Genomic DNA, 14,651 nt, shown 5'->3' with positions numbered 1-14,651 from the left:
CTTTAAAAAAAACTCTTGACCTTGTTAATTTTCTCTGTTTTGCCACGTTCTGCTTTCTTTTCTGTTCGTATTTTTATTTCTTTTCTTCTAGATACTTTGAATTTTATTTCCTCTCTCTTTTTCTTTAAACTATCTTAAGGTAGGAACATAGATTTTTATACCTTTCTTCTTTTCTAAATAGGAATTGAAAACAGCACATTTTTAATTATGGTTCTAAGTCTACTTACTGTGAATGTCATTATAAATATGTTGAGCTTAACTCTATCACCTTGTGTTTGTTTTCTATTTACCTTTTATATTCAATTTTCTTCTTTCTCTTTTTCTCTTTTCCTAATTTGAGTATCTATAGTATTCTATTTAGTATTCCATTTTGCCTCTGCTATTGACTTTAATATATTACTGCTAACTTTCAAAAAATATTCTTCTACTTTATAAACTTTGTAAAAACCTTCCAATTTTCACCCCTGCCTTTTTGCTTTTGTATTACATATTTTACTTATACATAGACAATAAATGGTACAATAGAGTATTATTTTTATTTTTAACAATCAATAGTCTTTTAAAGAAATTTAAAAATATGTGTATGAATAATCTTTTAAAAAGTCATATATTTTCCAAAGTATTTGTTTTTTTGGTGTTTCTCATTCCTTCTTGCAGAACCGGATTTCTGTCTGGAATCATTTCCTTTCAGCCTAAGAAACTTGTTTTAGCATATCTTGTAATTCACATGTGCAGGTGAAACATTCTTTCAAGTTTTGTGTGTCAGAAAATGTCTTTATTTCACTTTCATTTTTGATGAATAGTTTTTCTGGTTAATACTAAAGTTAACTGATTACTTTCAGCACTTAAAGAAAATTCCATTGTTTTGGATGAGAAGTCAGCTATTATTGGTTGTCTGCCCTCCTAGCCTGAATATTGTTAATTACTCTCAGTTCAGTGATTTTTTTTTTCCTGGTGTGTCCAGCCTGCTGATAAGCCCATTGAAAAAATATTTATTTTTCTAATTTTATTTTTTATTTCTAGCTTTTCCGTTAGCTTTAAAAACATTATTTATTAGAGTATAGTTGATTTACAGTGTGCGTTAGTTTCTGCTGTACAGCAAAGTGTATCAGTTATACATACACACATATCCACTCTTTTTTAGATTCTTTTCCCATATAGGTCATTACAGAGTATTGAGAAGAGTTCCCTGTGCTATACAGTAAGTCCTTATTAGTTACCTCTTTTCTGTTTGGTAGTGTGTATAAGTCAATCCCAGTCTTCCAATTTATCCCCCTCATCTTTCCCCCCTGGTAACCATAAGTTTATTTTCTACATCTGTGACTCTATTTCTGTTTTGTAATTAAGTTCATTTGTACCCTAGCTTTTTATATAGTTTCCATATCTCTGCTGAAATTCCCCATTTGCACATGTATGTTGTTCTCCTTTTTCATTAGATCCTGTAATATGTTCATTATGGTTACTTTAAAATCCCTGTCTAATAATTCTAATCTCTGATTTATATCTGGATCTGATTTTATTAGTCAACTCAGCTGCAATAACAAGCCACAGACTGAGTGGCTTAAATGATAGACATTTATTTTTTCACACTTCTGGAGCCTGGAAGCCCAAGCCCAAGGTGCCAGCAGGGTTGGTTTCTGGTGAGTCTTCTCTTCCTTGCTTGCAGGTGGCCACCTTCTCGTAGTGTTCTCCCACGGCCTTTCCTCTGTGTATGCCCTTAGAGAGTAAGGTCTCTGGTGTCTCCCCTCTTCTTATGAGGATACCAATCTTATCAGATTAGGGGCTGACCATTATGACCTCATTTACCCTTAATTACCTTTTTACAGGCCTTCTCTCCAAATACAATCACATTGGAGGTTAGGGCTTCAATATATAAGGTTTTTTTTTTTTTTTTGGTGGGGAAGAGGGCGCAACACAATTCAATTAAATGACCTTGCTTTTTTATGTGTCTCATAATTTTTGATTTGAATTTTAAACTCAGAGTGTAAAGAGCATTACATCTTGAAGTAAATAATATTTTTGCACATGAAAACCATATCTCTCCTTTTGTCAGGCCACAGGAGACTGAGTTAATCTAGTCTGTGGTTGAGTTGGCTTTGGATATGGTGGTTACTTTAGTTGGATTCAGTTCACCAATGGCTTTAAATTATTTGAAGGTGAGATAAGGATCTTCCCTGTAGTAAGCTTGGGATCTATGTGCCTGGATCTTTCCTTGCTCTTAGCATTCAGCAGCCCCACATGCCTGCATGTCAGGGAGTCTCAGTTTTATTGTTTTCCTCAATGACAGGTGGCTGCTGCTGAGGCCCAAGGTGACCAGAATATTTTTCTCAGTTCTTTAGTTCTGGCATCAAATTTGATCAGACCCCTTGTATCTGCATCTCAGAGGGGGTCTCTCTCAGTGATACACTTCTGTTGCCTTGTACTCAGTGTAAAGACTGGAGTTCCCAGAAATTTCTTTTAGTTCTCCTGTTCTCAGACTTTAGCAGGCCTCACATGCTTGCACCCCACAGGGGTTGTCTCAGCTCTTTTGCCCCATCCCAGCTACAGGAGACCCCTTCTTCACACTTAATGAAGGCCTAGAGTGCCTGGAGGATGTCTGTTAGTTCTTCTGTTCTTTCCTCAGACACCAATGTCCCTTATGCCTGGGTCTCGGCATTCTTTCTCAGTTCCTCTGATCTGACTCCAGTCTTTCTTGTGAACGTGTGGAAAAGGCCTATGGATAAGAGTTGGCAGATGGGTGCAGATTCTCTTTGTGTCTGGGGATTTTAGAGTTTTGAAATCATCAGCATTAAAACTTTATTGAAATTTCAACTGTTTTGTTCCTCCCATGTCAAAGGAAGTCTCCTTTTCCTTCTGCTCTGCCAGGGATGACAGCAGGCCTAGGACTGTTCATTACCAGGAGTGTGAGCTAAGACAAAGGATCAGATTGTAAACAGGCCCACAAGAATCAGAAATACTAGCCAGTATCAAGTGTTATGAATAATTTCAGCATAGAAATAATAAAGAGGCTCAGGCAAAGCAGCAAGAGATCTGAGATGCTAAGGGTAGCTCTCAAGTTTTTCCTTTCTACATCAAACACATGCTCCCTACTTCAGAGTAGATAAGATCTCTATGTGAGGTATTGGGACATTATCTCATGTAGTGGGAATATTTAGTCTATTACACATCCCCATTTTATACCCTGGCTTATGTGACATTTTCTAGGGGGCCATGGCTCATAAATCTATTGATTCTACATATATTATTTTTATTTTGTTGATGTAATTGACACATAGCATTATATTGGGTTCAGGTATACAGCATAATGATTTAATATATGTATATATTGTGAAATGATCACCATAATGTCTAGTTGACATTCATCACCATAGTTGGTTACAATTTTTTTTCTTGTGATGAGAACTTTCAAAATCTATCCCCTGCCTCTGGCAACCACTAATCTGTTCTCTGTTTCTATGAGTTTTTTTGTTTTCTTCTTCTAGATTCCACATATAAGTGAGGTCATATAGTACCTTTGTCTTTCTTTGTCTGACTCATTTCACTTAGCATAATGCCCTCAGGGTCCATCCCTGTTGTCACAAATGGCAGGATTTCCTTTTTCTTAAATGACTGAATAATATTCCATTATCTTGGAATATTGTGTATCATATTCTTTATCTGTTCATCCATCTGTGGACCCTTAGTTTGCATCCATATCTTGGTTATTGAAAATAATGCTGCAGCAACCACTGGGGTGTAGATATCTTTTTGAGTTAGTATTTTTGTTTCCTTTGGATAAATACGCAGAAGTGGAACTGCTGGATCATATGGTATTTCTACTTTAGATTTTTTGAGGAACCTCCTTATTGTTTTCCAAGTGGCTAGACCAATTTATATTCCCACAAATAGTGCAGGAGGGTTCCCTTTTCTCTGCATCCACACCAACGCTTGTTATATCTTGTCTTCTTGATGATAGCCATTCTGACAAGTGTGAGGCAATATCTTATTGTGGTTTCGACTTGCATTTTCCTGATGATTCGTGAACCATCCTGCTTGCTTTCTCTATTTCCCAAAGAATTACTTTGTGTCATCTGAACAATGCAGTAGGCTCCAGGTGAGCATTCTTTGGACCTCCATATAATTCCCTTTAAATATCTCCCTCTCAACAGTCGTTAAAACCAATGAAGTTGTTGTTAAGAAAATATTCATTTGTTGTTTTAGGGGGAAAGAGGATATTGATTATGAAAGCCGCTCTTGCTACATTGCTGCTACATTTGATTTTCCACTTGATAACTATGTCAGCTCTTTTGGGCAGTCTCATCTGCCGCCTTTTAAAAATATAACTGTTATATAAAAGAGTAGTGACAGTAATAGGAAACAGCTTCTAAAGAGGAAATGATGACGGGAAAGAGGAAGTTCATGGGCACCAAAATCATGGTGTCAGCAGTTTCATGCGAGAGTAGTAGAATTAATGTCTTAAGCTTCTGAAGTTACAGAGACTCCAAGAGAGAAAATCCCTTATCTATTCTTCTTCCTCTTCCCCAGCAGGACAGAAACATAATTCGGGAGCATTACTTCATAGTTTGCAGGGTAGGTTAGAGGTTGGGGGAGGGGTGCAGAATCTCAGTTACTTACTGTAACAGTGTTCAGAAAAAACATTCTAAACAGTGTTGCTGCCTCTGAAACTGCTAGAATTTCTGGGTTAAATAAAGTCTCAATATTTCACAGCATTACTCTAGCCACAAACTAAAATATACCTAGGAGTAAAACAATTCCGATATTTTCCTTCCTGGAGAAGATAGTAAGTAAATATCTGGATCACAAAGATCTGCTGCTCTTTCCATGGGAGAGTCTCTTCTGATGTACTTTTTGTGAAAAATAAATTTATTTATTTATTGTCTGCATTGGGTCTTTGTTGCTGTGCACGGCCTTTCTCTGGCTGCGGCGAGCGGAGGCTACTCTTGGTTGCGGTGCACAGGCTTCTCATTGTGGTGGCTTCTCTTGTTGTGGAGCACAGGCTTCTAGGCACATAGGCTTCATTAGCTGTGGCACACAGGCTCAGTAGTTGTGGCTCATGGGCTCTAGAGCGCAGGCTCAGTAGTTGTGGTGCACTGGGCTTAGTTGCTCTGTGGCATGTGGGATCCTTCCAGACCAGGGCTTGAACCCATGTGCCCTGCATTGGCAGGTGGATTCTTAACCACTGTGCCACCAAGGAAGTCCTTTTCTGATGTACTTTTGTTAAAGTAAAAAATAAAAACAACCAGCTCCCTTTCCTTTTTAAAAATAATATATATTAAGTGGCAAGCCTAATAAATGACCAAAGCAAAACAAAACAAAACAGGTGAAACACAGAACTTATTTAGGTTGTACACCAAATAAGACTTCATGTCATCTGCATCACATTTTTAGCCAGGAAAAAAATAAAGGCTGGCATTTTACTGAAATGTGAAGCTCCTGGGATCAGAAGCGTGGCTATTTATCTTGGAATCCTTAGAATCTTGCATAATGTTTGGAATATAGCAGGTTTTAAAATGAATGTTTAAATAAATAAATGGTTGAATAAACTGGAAGAAAAGAAAATCTGGAACTGATTTTTATAAGATAGCATGCTGACATAAGAACTGTGGAGAAGAGGGAAAACTCCCACAGTCATCACGGTCAAGTGGTTAGCTATGCTGGAAAGGCCCAGTGTTCATTGTTCCCAGGCAGTTGCCACCAGCTCCACCCACCAATAGGACAAAGACTACATAATCTAACCCTAACTTGCCCCTCCAGCTTTATCTCTCAGTATCACCCCCACATGAACTCTCTCCTTGGGTCAAACTCTTCTACTTCTTATTTTCTAAACACCTCATACTCTCTGCCTTTCTATGCCTTTTGTTCTCGTTGAACCTGAAATCTATTCCTCTGCATCTTTGCTTACAAAATCTTACCTATTTTTCCAGGTCTATCTCTAACACCAAATACTTCAACAAGAACCCCCCTCCCCCCATCATCCTCACTCTAAGCAAGACTGCCTTAGAGCACTGATTATCTCTTTAACCACACAGCATTGATTACATACTCCTTGCACTGAAATTATTTGAGAGATCAAGGAATCCATCTCACACATCATTTTTTCCCTTTAAAAAGCATTGAAGTTTGGTGAATTGACTGAGTGGTTTGGCGTCAAATACTTATTGATTACCTATATATTTATTAAGCATTAAGGGTCAGGGGCAGAAAAATGAGCCTGATAAGTAGGCAGAGAGATTGTTTTGTAGATGTGGGAGGAACACTGAAAGAGTGTTGTGTCATAAAGGCAATAGAGGATTAAACTTTCAAGAAAGGATGATTTGTTACATTAAATGTTGCATAGTTGTAAAGGTGAAAGAAGATTTGATTTGTTACTATATGATCAGATAATGACCTCTGAGTTAGTTTGGCTTCAGACTACACTATAGAGTGTAAATTAATGGAGCCCAAAAGCCAGATTATAAGGAGCTTGGAATGAGTGATGAATGAGGAAGTGGAGGTTGCAAGCATTTGAAAAAATCTGATGGTGAGAAAGACAGACACAGTATAACATCTCAGAAAAGGAGGAAGATTTTCCCAGACCCCCCCCCCCCTTTTTTTTTTAAATTGTTGTGGTGGTGGTGGTAGTAGTTTTGTTTTGAGAACAAAGAAACTGTTGACAGGCTTAAATGAAGGTGAAGATGGAGGAGAGAAGAGTCATTTGAACAGAGTGCTTTCCAAGCAGTTGCCTCATTGAGATTTCTACGACTGTCCATCACCAAAGAAAACAAACCATTATGACAGCAAAAGTCTGTCAGTATTCTGCATTATGAAACAGAACGCTTGATAGTAGTACCTGGACATCTTGTTTGTAAAAAGAGAAATTAGAAGGTGATATCACTCGTAAAGGGATTACAAAAGGATTGTTCGGTAGTTTTAAATGCTAATTTCTCAAGTATTTATTTACAGGTCATTAAATGCTCAATAATGTAAAACACTAAAAGCTATAGTATTCCAAGTCAATGCTGATTAAGTATCACCAGAAATTAAGATAAAACAAACTGAAATAATTTTTTTTTTGTTTTATTTAAGGACATTATTACTTAGGGATATTCACATTTCTGGTTTAATTTTTTTTACTTTACAGAAAAGAAAGCTAAGTCATAATTCTGTCCTGCTAAATATAAATACCTAGCTCCATGAATGGGACCCTGGATTGTTTTGACTTCTGGGAGAGCCCCATCAGAAAAGTCATTTAAACCACCTGAGTGGGCTGGAATACGGGCAAGGAATAGGCAAGGAGATGACTTATCACTCTAGGAAGTTCTGAATGCACATGACCTTCAAGAAAATTAATGATACACCTGTGGTTAACATTTTATTTTGAAAAGTGCTGTATAAGATAAAAACAAAAATCTTTAAGTTCTGTAACAGTTTTTAGACTATCAAAGTTGATACAGCACCTACTTAGAGAAAGTACTCTGATTTTTAACTACTGTACACACTGCTGGAAATGCCTTAGGGATTATGACAGTATAGTGCTGAGATATTTGACAGGGGCAAGAAAATTCCTGGGTTCTTTAGAATGAAAGTACAAGGTATTTTCAGATACTTGAACTCTGCAGAGCTGCAGAAGGACCTCATCAAGTATTTATTTGCATTCTGTCCAGCACTTGCATTTGAAAAGTTATTCAGGGTTGGAAAACAAAACAAAACAAAACAACACTGAAAAGGAATAGAGGGAACAGTGCCCAGTACTCACACAGGGCCAGGAACAGTGTGTTCCCACTAGACTAGAAAACATCATAATTCACATTTGGAGTACTCAAAGATTTTTGCTCCTAAAGTGAGAAATAATTAGTCCTAGAATAAACACAGTTCTGGTTCTGCCTAACAAATTTTAAAAGCAAGATCTGAAATGATCAAACTATTCCCAAGTAACTTAACTGCATCCTAGAACAAAGCTTAAGAGTATTTTTAGAATACCAAAATATTCAGCATTCAACAAGATAAAATTCACAATGTCTGGTGCCCCATCAAAAATTACCAGGCATGCAAAGAAGCAGGGAAACATGACCCATAAGGAGGAGAAAAATCAATCGAAACCAATCTATAACTGGTACAAATGTGAGAATTAGCAGATGGGCATTTAAACAGTTATTATAACTATATTCTATATATATTCAATAAAATTAGGACATATAGGACATAAAAAAGTCCTAGATCCACTTCTAGAGATTAAAATGACAATATCTGAGATAATAAATATAATAGATGGAGTTAATGGCAGATTAGACACTGCAGGAAAAAAAAAACTTGGAGACAAAGCAACAGAAACCATCCAAAATGAAACATACAGAGAAAAAGGGAATAAAAAGTGGACAGAGCATTAGTGAGCCTTTAGACAACTTAAAGCAGCTTAACGTAGATGTAATACAAGTTTCTGAAAAAGGAAAATACAGAAGAGTATTTAAAGAAATAATGGTTGAGAGTTTTTCAAATTTAGTGGAAATTATAAACCTACAGATTCAAGAAATATGTTGAAGTCCAAACACAAGCAACTTGAAGAAAACTATACCAAGGCACATCACTATCAAATTGCTAAAGAAATGATAGAGAAAATCTCATAAGTGGTAGAGGATGATACACTATGTATAGAGGAACTAACATAATGATGATAGCAGATTTTTCATCAGAACGAAAGCAGTCGAGAAGATGATGACTCAACACCTGGATGTACCAAAATGAAAAACTGTTGCTGAGAGTTATATAGGCAGTAAAAATACCTTTGAGAAACATAGGTGAACATGCACAAGCCTAAAGAATTGATGAGCAGAGTTGCACAACAAGAAATGTTAAAGAAAAACTTGTTCAATCAGAAGGAAAAAGCCCATAGACATATGGATCTGCACAATGAGATGAAGATAAAAGATAATGACGATGTGGTGTGCGATTTATAACATATGGGGTAGGGATAATTTTAAAAATGGTCCCCCAAGAACCATGCTCTAATCTCTGGCACCATTGACTATGATGATATAATTACTGTTGTGTTATGTTCTAAAGTTCTTCTATGTTATGTTTTACAGCATAGTTGACCTTGAGATAGGGAGATTATGTAGGTGGACCTAACTAATTGTATGAGTACTTTTAAAAGCAGGGCATTTTCTCCATCTGGTAGCTGAGAGGAAGGAAGTCAGAGAGACTGAAAGCACAAGAAGGATTTGATGCATTGGTGCTGGCTTTGTAGATGGAGGGGTTCATGTGCAGAGATTGGAGAGTGGCTAAAAAGAGCTGAGAATGACCCTTGTCTACCATCAGCAAGGAAACGGGGACCTCAGCCCTAAAACCACAAGGAATTGAATTGTCAGTAAGAGGAATGAGATTGGGAGAAGACCCCATGTTCCAGATGAGAACACAGTGGGCTTATATCTTGATTTCAGCCTGTGAGGCCCCGAGCAGAATACCTAACCAGGTCATCCCAGACTTCTTATAGAACTGTGAGATAATAAATGGGTGAAGTGTTAAGCCTCTATGTTTATGGTAATTTGTTATGCAAAAAACTAGAAAACTAATATATACATGTAGAAACTAATATATATATGTAGAAATAAAATGTGTGACAAAAGTAACACAGAAGCTGAAATGGGCAAATGAACATATACTGTTGAAACAGAAGTTTTAGTTAATATTGTCAAAAAAGGAGATAAAATGCAATTACAAAAAAATATTCAATAAATTTAGAAAAAGGCAGAAAATAAAAAAAGAACAAATATTACGAGACAAATAGAAAAAAGCAGCAAGATGATAGACTTAAGTCTAAGCATATCAATTATCACATTAATTGTAAATGGACTAAACACCCCAATTAAAAGGTAGAAATTGTCACATTGGATTAAAAGAAAGATCTAACTATATGTTGTCTATAAGAAATGCTCTTTAAATACAAAGATGCAAGAAGATAAAAAAAAGGTTGAAAAATATGTTAACATTAGTCAAAAGAAACCTTGGGTGCTATATTAATAACATAAAGTAGATTTCAGAGCAAAGACTATTACTTGGGATAAAGAAGGTCATCACATAATAATACAGGTGTCAATTTATCAGGAAGAAATAGCATTCCTGAAGGTTCATGCTCTCAATAACAGAGCAGAGAGCTTTGCTTCAAAATACATGAAACAAAAACAGAATTGCAAGGAGAGATGACAAATCCACAATTATAATCAGATATTTCAATATAATTCTCTCATAGTTGATAAAACAAGTAAACAGGAAACTAGTTAAGATATATGACTTGAAAGACAATTAACCAGCCTGACCTAATTAGCATTTATAGAGCACTTCACTCAATACTAGCAGTTTATTTTCAGGTGCAGACATTTGTTTTCAAGTGCATGTAGAATATTTACGAAGATCGTATTCTGGGCCATAGAAATCTCTATATCTTTAAAAAGATAGAAGTCATACAAAGTATGTTCTCTGGCTGCAGTGGAATTAAATTAGAAATCAATAACAGAAGGATCTCTGGAAAATCACCAAGTATTTGGAAACCAAACAACACATTTCTAAATTGCTCATGGGTCAAAGAAGAGATCAAAAGGGAACTTAGAAAGTACTGTGAACTGAATGAAAATGAAATCACAACATATCAAAATCTGTTGGATGCTGCTAAATTAGTAGTTATAAGGAAATTTATAACAGAAACCAAAGGAGAAAAAAGACATTCCGTTTGGAAAAGAATAAAGCTGTCTTTATTCGCAGACAACATAATGTTCTATGTAGAGAATTCAATGTCTAAAAAAAGCTACTAGACCTAATAAATGAATTATCAAGTTTGCAAGATACAGAAATATACAAATCAATTGTATTTGTATAAACTAGCAATGAACAATCAGAAATTGAAAAAAACCACTATTTAAAATAGCATCGAAATATGAAAATATTTAGAGTTATATATGACAGAAGATGAATAAGACCTGTATATACTGAAATCTATAAAAAACATCATTGAGAAGAACTCAACAATGGAGAGATATACAGTGTTCAAGGTTAGGAGAATCAGTGTTGCCATGATGTCATTTCTCTTCAAAATGATCTAGACATCAATATAATCCCAATCAAAATTCTCACAGGCTTTTACATATCCATTGTAAGATAATTATAAATTTCAAATGAAAAAGGCAAAAGGCCCAAAATAACCAAGACAACTTAGAAAAGAACAAAGTTGGAGGACTTAACCTGCTTTCTGCTTTCAAGTCTTATAAATTATGGTAATCTAGACAGTGTGCTAATGGTATACAGATAGACAAATAGATGAGTATAATATACCAGAGATTGTGACAGTAGACTCACACACATACATGGACAACTGAGGGCACAAAGGCAATTCAGTGGAGAAAGGTTGGGCTTTGCAACCAGTGGTGCTAGAGCAATTGGGTATTTGTATGCAAAACAAAGAACTTTAATTCACATCTTGCCCCATATACAAAGCTTGATTCAAAATCGACCATAAAAAAAACCCCCCAAAACAAAATGGACCATAGACCACATCAGAACTAAAACTATAAAATGTCCAGAAGAAAACACAAGAGAAAATCTTTTTGACCTTAGATTAGGCAAAGACTTTTTAGATATACCACCAAAAGCCCCATTTGTGAAAGGAAAAATTTATAAATTGAACCTAATCAAAATGAAAAACTTTTGCTTTTTGAAAGACGCTGTTAAGAGAAGAAATAGACAAGCCACAGATTGGCATAAAATATTTGCAAATCATATGTGATAACAGATTTGTATTCAGAATACACAAAGAACTCAAAATCCAACAATAAAAAACCACAAAACACAACAAAAAAATGGAAAAAGATGTGAACAGATGTCACCTAAGACTTACAAATGGCAAAGAAGCACATGAAAAGATGTTCAACATCATCTGTTATTCAAGAAGTGCAAATTGAGATGACAATGAGATTTCAATATACGCTTGTTAGAATGGTTAACACTAAAATGACTAACAAGTGTTGGTGAGGACGTGGAGGAGCTAGAACTCCCTTATCCCGCTGATGCGGATGTAAAATGATACAGCCTCTTTGGAAGACAGATTGGTAGGTTGATTAATGGCTCCTCAGAGATGTTCATATCTTAATGCCTGAAACCTGTGAGTAGATTTCATGGTAAAGGAGCTTTGTAATGTAATTAAGTGAAAGATCTTAGAGATCCAAGGGATTATCCTGGATTATCCAGATGAGTACAATATAATCACAGAGGTCCTTAAAAGAGGGAGACCAGAGGATAAGAGTCAGTAGCACGAGATGTGATCCCAGAGGCAGGAAGTTAGAGAAAGAGGCCATGAGCCTAGGGAATGCAGGCAGATCAGCGGTTGAAAAAGGAAAGCAAATAAAATTTCCCTGAATCCTCCAGAAGGAGCACAGCCTGGCCAACACCTTGACTTCAAAATTTTGAAGATAGTCCTCTAGAGCTATCAGAGATAAATGTGTTGTTTTAAGCCAGTCTTTTTTTTTTTTTTTTGTAATTTGTTGCAGCGGCAGTAGGATGGGCAGATTCTTAAAATGCTAAACATGTATCTAACCTATAGGTAACCTAGTCTTTCCTCTCCTAGATATTTACACAAGAGAATTGAAAGCATTTGCTCATCCAAAAACTTGTATGTGAGTGTTTACAGAAGCTTTATATGTGATAGCCAAAACCTGGAAACGGGTGAAATGTCAGAGGTGAATTAGTAAACAGATCATGATATACCCAGACAATGGAATGTGGAACTAAGCAATAAAAACAAAAACAAACAAACAAAAACTGTTGACAAATACCACAACATGAATGAATCTCAGAATAATTATGCTGTGTAAAAAAGCCAGAAAAAGAGAGTACATACTGTGAGATCCCATTTTTAAAAATTCTAGGAAATGCAAACTAATCTATAGTGATCAGTGTTTGCTTAGGATGGGAAGGAGGGAGAAAACAGGGAGGAGTGAAAAGGAAAGATTGTAAAAGGTCATGAGGAAAATTTTGGGGTGATGGATATTTTCATTTTCTTGATTATGGTGATGGTTTCAGAGGAATATCCATCATTAAAACTTATCAACTTGTATGCTTTAAATATAGCTCATTATTGTGTGGGAATTACATGTCAAACAACAGCAGCAGTAGCAGCAAAGAGAATATGCCTCAGACAGTGGTTGTGAAACTTCAATGAGATGCTATGAATATCACTTGCTCTAACTCCTAGCACATAGTAAGAACTCAGTAAATTTTAGACGTTATCATTTTTTACTTTAGGGGAGGGAGTGGTACAGCAATAATTGATTGTGAATTACCAAGAATCTTTTGAAATAAATGTCAAGGCTTTCTCACCGTAGCTACTGGAGAGGAAAGTGAGGAACAGACATTAAATATAGCATTTTATTGAATATACTGCACAAAGATATGATGCAATCAGGGTGTGGCTTGATAGTGGTCTTTCTATTTTTGAGTAAGAGCTGTGAAATCCTTTCTTGTTCTTGATTTATAAACTTTGCTTACTAAGGGGAAAATGTTGTATCATCTTTTGGGGTGGCATAGTAGTTGCTTAACAAATATCTGTTGGATTGAACGAAATTAATCATCATCTCATCTCTGCAATTCAGGAACTTGAAATTCATGGCCACATGTGCTAAGTTAATTAACCTCAACTCAATTTGGGGGATTCCTCGCCTCAGGATACTTAGTCTTCCCTGAAGTGAAATATTTAGGTAACGATAGACAGGAAGCAGTGACTTATGAGGACACCATGCCTGGGGAACTCCAGAAAGTGTCAGGGGAAGTGTCTAGGAGAGGGGAGGCTGGGCTGGGCCGGGGTTGGCAGGGTACTTTCATTTCCCATAGTTTCCACATGTCCTTTCCTGAGTGGAGTAGACTCCTCACCAAACAATAGGTATTTGTGTTTTCTTCCCTAGTTCTTGTTCTTGCTGGGTTAGGAGCTGAGTTCTGCTGGGTGGCATGGGAATTCTTTCTTCTACATTGTGTCTGTCCCTGAAGTTAATCTGTCTCTAAATGCGGCACTGAGCTGGTTGCATGGAAAGATTCCATGCAGAACTAGTTTTACAGGACATCATCGTCTTGAGAGTATATTACTTAATCAAGTCCCAAAGTAGAATTGCTTGAAACTGGTCAAGTTTAACATCTAAGTGAGGCTAGGACTTTAGATTTTAGTCTTTTTCAGGGTTGGGTGAAAAAATTTTCTATACTGACAGCAGCTGGCTGTGGCATAGAGTTTAATTTTTTTTTTTTTAAAAGCAATTTTCTGATTATAAAGGCACTACAAGAACAGGATACTTTTCATATATAATTAGCATATGAAAAATGCTCATTGTTATTAATAATCAGGGAAATACAAATCAAAATCACAGTGAGATACCATGACACTGACAAATTTCAATCTGACAATATCAAGTGAGTGAGGATATAGAACTTTCACACACTGCAGGTGGGAGTGTATGTAAACTGATGGCAACGACTTTTTTTTTTAATTGAAGTATGGTTGATTTACAATGTTGTGTTAGTTTCAGGTGTATAGCAAAGTGACTCAGTTATACACATATATATATTCTTTTTCAGATTCTTAGATTATTACAAAATATTGACTATAGTTCTGGGCTATACAGTAGGTCATTGTTGGTATCTAT

This window comes from Hippopotamus amphibius, chromosome 10 (genome assembly GCF_030028045.1).
Source record: "Hippopotamus amphibius kiboko isolate mHipAmp2 chromosome 10, mHipAmp2.hap2, whole genome shotgun sequence".
NCBI classification, from domain to species: domain Eukaryota; kingdom Metazoa; phylum Chordata; class Mammalia; order Artiodactyla; family Hippopotamidae; genus Hippopotamus; species Hippopotamus amphibius.
Note: the sequence above shows the minus strand (reverse complement) of the source record.